Here is a 5,000-nt window from a genome sequence, read left to right as displayed (position 1 = left end):
TATATATATATATTTTTTTTTTCAAATTCAACATGAAATCAGATAACATAATCTATTTGACTAATGCATTTTCGTTTCAGGTTAATTTCCCCCAAAACATTTATCTGCGAGCGTCACAGGGCTGCAGCTATGCGAACAGACCACTCGTTAATGGTTCAGTGCAGGAGGACTGAAGAAATTTTAACGTTTTTTCCCTGTGTGAGTGAGGTGGCGGGCTGTCACAGTGCCACGCCAGGGGACCCTTTGGCAGTGGCATGCTGAGAGGGAGGTCCCAGAGAAGGATTTTCGAGGCACTGATTCGCAAAGGATTAGTTTTCCATCGGCCATTTTTAATCACGACCATGTCTGTGACACAAAGTGCTTCATGTACAAAACTTGGACAGAGCGTAGTAGCATATCGTGTTCGTTGCATTATAAGTCCGAATCTTTGCTGCATTTCTTGTTTTAGGAAGCACAAGAGTTCCCTTTTATATTTCCAGTCACTTGAGAATTTGGTTTAGTATACCTCCGCCCCTGTGGTCGAAGAAGGAAAAGAAAAAGAAAAGAAACGAAGAAGAAAAAGAAAGAAAGGGGAGACGGAAAAGTAAATGAAATGTGGAGTGCCATTACCGTAGAATTGTCACACCGCATATCAGTCACAGAAATGCTGTCCTGTACCGTATCACTGCTGACAGTCCGACCTATACGAAACAATAGATTAATACAGTAGAGGAGTATGGATATAGATAACAAGCTATTATTAATACAAAACTAATGTTCATTCCTTAACTTATTTTTTCTTCCTCTTAACGATAATGATAGCCATAAGTTGTTATCATGAAAGTGATTACGCCTGTAATTTGGTGGTAATTGTAATAATGACGATAATCAAAATAGTGGTGATAATGGCATGAAATTAACAGTTAAAGTAATAATAAAAGCATTACCAATGATGATAAATGATAGTATCAATGATGGCAAAAATGGTGATAATATAAATAATAATGATAGTGATAAAAGCAGCAGCAACATCCATAACAATGATCATAATAACGATGATAATGATATTAACGGCAATGATAATGATAATGATAATAACAATAATAATAATAATTATAATAATGATAATGACAGTAATGATAGTGATGATGATGATGACGATGATGATAATGCTAATGCTAATAAGAATGATAATAGTAATAATAATAATAATGACAGTAATGATGATTATGATAACCACGATAGCAAGGATAATAATAATAATAATGACAATGATAGTAATAATAAGAATGATAATAATGATAGTAATGATAATGATAATGATAGTTGTAATGACGACAACAATAATGAAACCAAGAGTTACGGCAAAAACGACACAACAAAACTAGTGATGCTAACATTAATGATAAGAATGGCATGCTCTATTTTCTTACGATACTTATGGTCTTACAAGTGCAACTCTATAAAAAATGGTTACTTTTTTTAAAGTTAAATATATTTGGTATGTTTTATTTGGAAATCCTCCCTGTCGTTAGGAGCTGAGAGCGTAGATACAAGCACCAGGTAAGCGCGTCCAATATACTTTTTATGTAGCTGAATACTTATTAAATGTTCTGAACTGCGCTCTTCATTTTCCAGCTTTCCAATTATCATCGTGTGGATGAACTCACACCCGGCCTTCTTTTTCATTTCGCTCGTCGTTTTATGTGTTTACAGCTGTTCTCACTCTCGTTTTCTCTTATCACTTCCGCTGAAATGCGGTTCTTCACTTATCACTATTTTCCAATACTCTTTTCTCGTTGCGGTTCCTAAGGTGCAATGTTGCTTCCCATTTTCTCTCCTTCAGTTCTTCTCATTTTCTTCTTTGCTTCCGCTTCCCTGGTCACTCCGGTGTCGTAAACTTTATCACACGGCTCACTTCTCCCCAACTTCTCCTATTTCCTCCGTTTTCCTGACTTTAACCAACTTGTTAAAGTTTCCTTGTAACCTTTCCCTATGAATTCCATCGCCTGACTTTTTCCCTGGCTATTTTTGGGCTTCTTCTAAGGCAAACTCACTAATTTTTTACTTCATTTAGTTATAGTTTTGTGTAATTTTACTTTTCCGAGATTCATCCATTTTCCTTCTTGCATTTCTCTGTTTTCTCCTTCGCCTCCTTCTTTCTTCCTTCCAGCTTTCTCTAACGCAGCGAGCAATATTCTTTTCTCCGTTTTCTCCTTCTCATTCTTTCTCCCTCCCAACCTTCCTCTGACGCGGCGTTACAGAAGAGACAACTGCAACACCATTAATTGGGTTTTATCAAATTACTCACGGTCGCTGTGCCACCGCGAGCGACCTGGCTCTCAGGGGAGGGGGGTACGAATCCCCCTAACTACCCAACATCCGTCCTTTACCCCCCCCCCCCCATATCTCTAGCAACCCAGCTCCCATCTCCTGCTGCTCCCTGCCCCCACCTCCCCTGCCTCTCCCCTCATCCATATGCCTGTTATTTTAACCTTCTCAGAGACATGGTAACAAGATGGTTATTTGACCTCATGGTTTGTGCCCTTATAAAACGAACTCGAGCCGTATATCTATGACCCAAAAAATAGGAATTGATTCCTTTACATAAGATGTCCACGAAGGTTTTCTATGTATTTGGCTATATTTGGCGTGGATCATATTCTCTTTATTGAAAGCTTGCCTGTTAACTCTCTTTTGATCATAGCATTTGCCACGGAGCATTTCCGTCTAGTTTATAAATAGAACGTTTTAGTGTATTTTCCACTTCGACGCTGTTCTTTAAGTTTGATTATTAGTAAATCTCGTTATTTCTGTCCTCAAACGTTGGGTAACTAAAATGTTACTGGGTCTTATTTTTTTCTTTTTATTTTCATTTTTTTGCAAAATATATATCCCACATCGTAACACGTTCCCTGCATTGGGGTGCATGGATTACAAAAAGGGAGCGAGTGGGGTGTGAGAGTGAGAGAGAGAAAAAAAGATATGACGAGAGAGGAGGAGGAGGAGGAAGGAGAGAGAGAGAGAGAGAGAGAGAGAGAGAGAGAGAGAGAGAGAGAGAGAGAGAGAGAGAGAGAGAGAGAGAGAGAGAGAGAGAGAGAGAGAGAGAGAGAGAAGAAGCGAGAGAGAGAGGATAGAAGAAGAAGATAAGAGAGGAGAGGAGAGTAGAGGAGGTAGAGAGATAGATAGTATAGATAGTTAGAAGTAGGTTAGATAGATAGAAGTAAGGACAGAAGATAGATAGTAGTATTAGTAGCTAGTTCTAGGTGCTAATTTAATAAGTGTTTGGGCCATTATTCTTGGACACGTTTGTTCTGTGGCCATTGTTTGTGTGTTGCCATTGTTTGTGTGTTGCCATTGTTTGCGGCTTATGTTTTTGTGTTGTTTGTGGCCATTGTTACAGTGGTATTTGACTCTACCGCCAGTAGCCTTTCGTCATGCTCTCCTATAGAGATAGAGTTACATCCTGAAGAGCAATGCTGGCTTTATGGCTTAGCTTATATAATGATGCCAACAAAAATTATGACGAATATGGTAATAAGCAATTGTATAAGAGCTCTCTTATACATTAATTTTAAGTAAGTCCGTTGATTACGGTTTTAATCTTGATAAATGATAATATACTGTAAATGTTATGTTAGAAATGATGGTGAGTTACCAATGAAGGTATTATAGTAATGATAATTGTATTTGTAAAGTCCTGCTCTGTCTTATCTGCAGGAACTGAATCATAGTTGCGTTTCTGTATTTACTTCATTCCTCTTTCCATTGGATAATTGGGACATTATTGCAGCATTTCAGAAAGTGCATAAATGAATTCGAGCCGACTTTTATTGTCCATAATTGCCTATCAAGAAACAGGTAAAAGATATTAACATTAAGGAAAAGGATGGGGCGGCTTCTCCATTTCATACGTCTATCAAAGTTCCAACAGGGAATAAATCCTGTCATGGGATCATATTAATCATTACCAGCTTTAGAAATGATTGACACTCGATGCTTTTGTGTATCATCTCTACCTGCGCTTCAAGTGACGGTTTTAGACTATCATATTCTAATATGCTGTTCGGAAAGTGGAGAATCAATTAATAATTTCCGGCCTAATGCTGCTGCCCGTGAGTGCAGAGCCAATTAAGGCATCCTTTCGAAAGTGCCAAACCATAAAGGGCATTCCTGTGACCCGCGTAATCTCGGCTTGGGAGATGAACGGGTATTGTTGAAGATACGAGAGCGAATGGAGTGAGGTGGCAGGTGAGCGTGCGTGATCGGAAATACAGAAAACTATGTTCGATTCAGGAAGCATTTTCGATTTGGTTTTGGCATTTCAGAGCGAGGCGTATAAGGTTCAAGCGATGAAATACTAATACTGATATATCTGAAGGAAAAAAAAGGTTATATTCATATTCAGTTCTCCCTCTTTTCCTTCTTCCTCGTCGGGTCATCTTATCCTGTTTTAATTTATTTCTCCTTTTTATCCCGAGTTGGAAATGTGACATGCTACGAGAATGAGCACCTAACTTGGTCGAAATCTGACAATACTGGTGATATTGCCTGCGTTAGTTACTTTCTAATGAAAACTTATCATACATGTAGAACAGCAATGCAATTAGGAAAATAGAAAGAAAGGTAGTGCTAGAGATATCTACATACACATACCACACACACACACACACACACACACACACACACACACACACACACACACACACACACAGAGTATACGTAAACACAAATGAAGAAAAATACGTATACACGAAAGCGCACAAAGAAATTCAGAGAGAACCGTTTAAGTGCATGACAAGTAGGCCTACAAAGTGGCAGAAGAAAGATCGTTAGAAATCCTCTCTGTTGTCTGCGGAAAGAAAGAAGCCGTGGGTGAACCGCCGGCCAAAGCCAGCTTCGGAACGTTTTTGCGGATCTTACTTTACGCCGTCGACCCCGAGAGGATATTTGAAAAAAAGCCCTGCGTAAAAGGCCCTGCACAGGGTCAGCAACATCCAAGCTTTCGGAAGGTTTATTAT

The 5,000-nt window shown here is 38.8% G+C and overlaps 1 protein-coding gene across 1 annotated transcript in view; it reads right to left on the bottom strand.

The window, feature by feature from the left end:
- Window positions 1–5,000, bottom strand: part of LOC119596267 (Down syndrome cell adhesion molecule-like protein 1 homolog) — a 142,295-nt gene that overhangs the window by 55,872 nt on the left and 81,423 nt on the right. The gene's annotated exons all lie outside the window — the stretch shown is intronic.

Source organism: Penaeus monodon, chromosome 37 (assembly GCF_015228065.2).
Source record: "Penaeus monodon isolate SGIC_2016 chromosome 37, NSTDA_Pmon_1, whole genome shotgun sequence".
Lineage (NCBI taxonomy): Eukaryota > Metazoa > Arthropoda > Malacostraca > Decapoda > Penaeidae > Penaeus > Penaeus monodon.
This window is presented reverse-complemented; position numbering and strand designations above follow the sequence as displayed.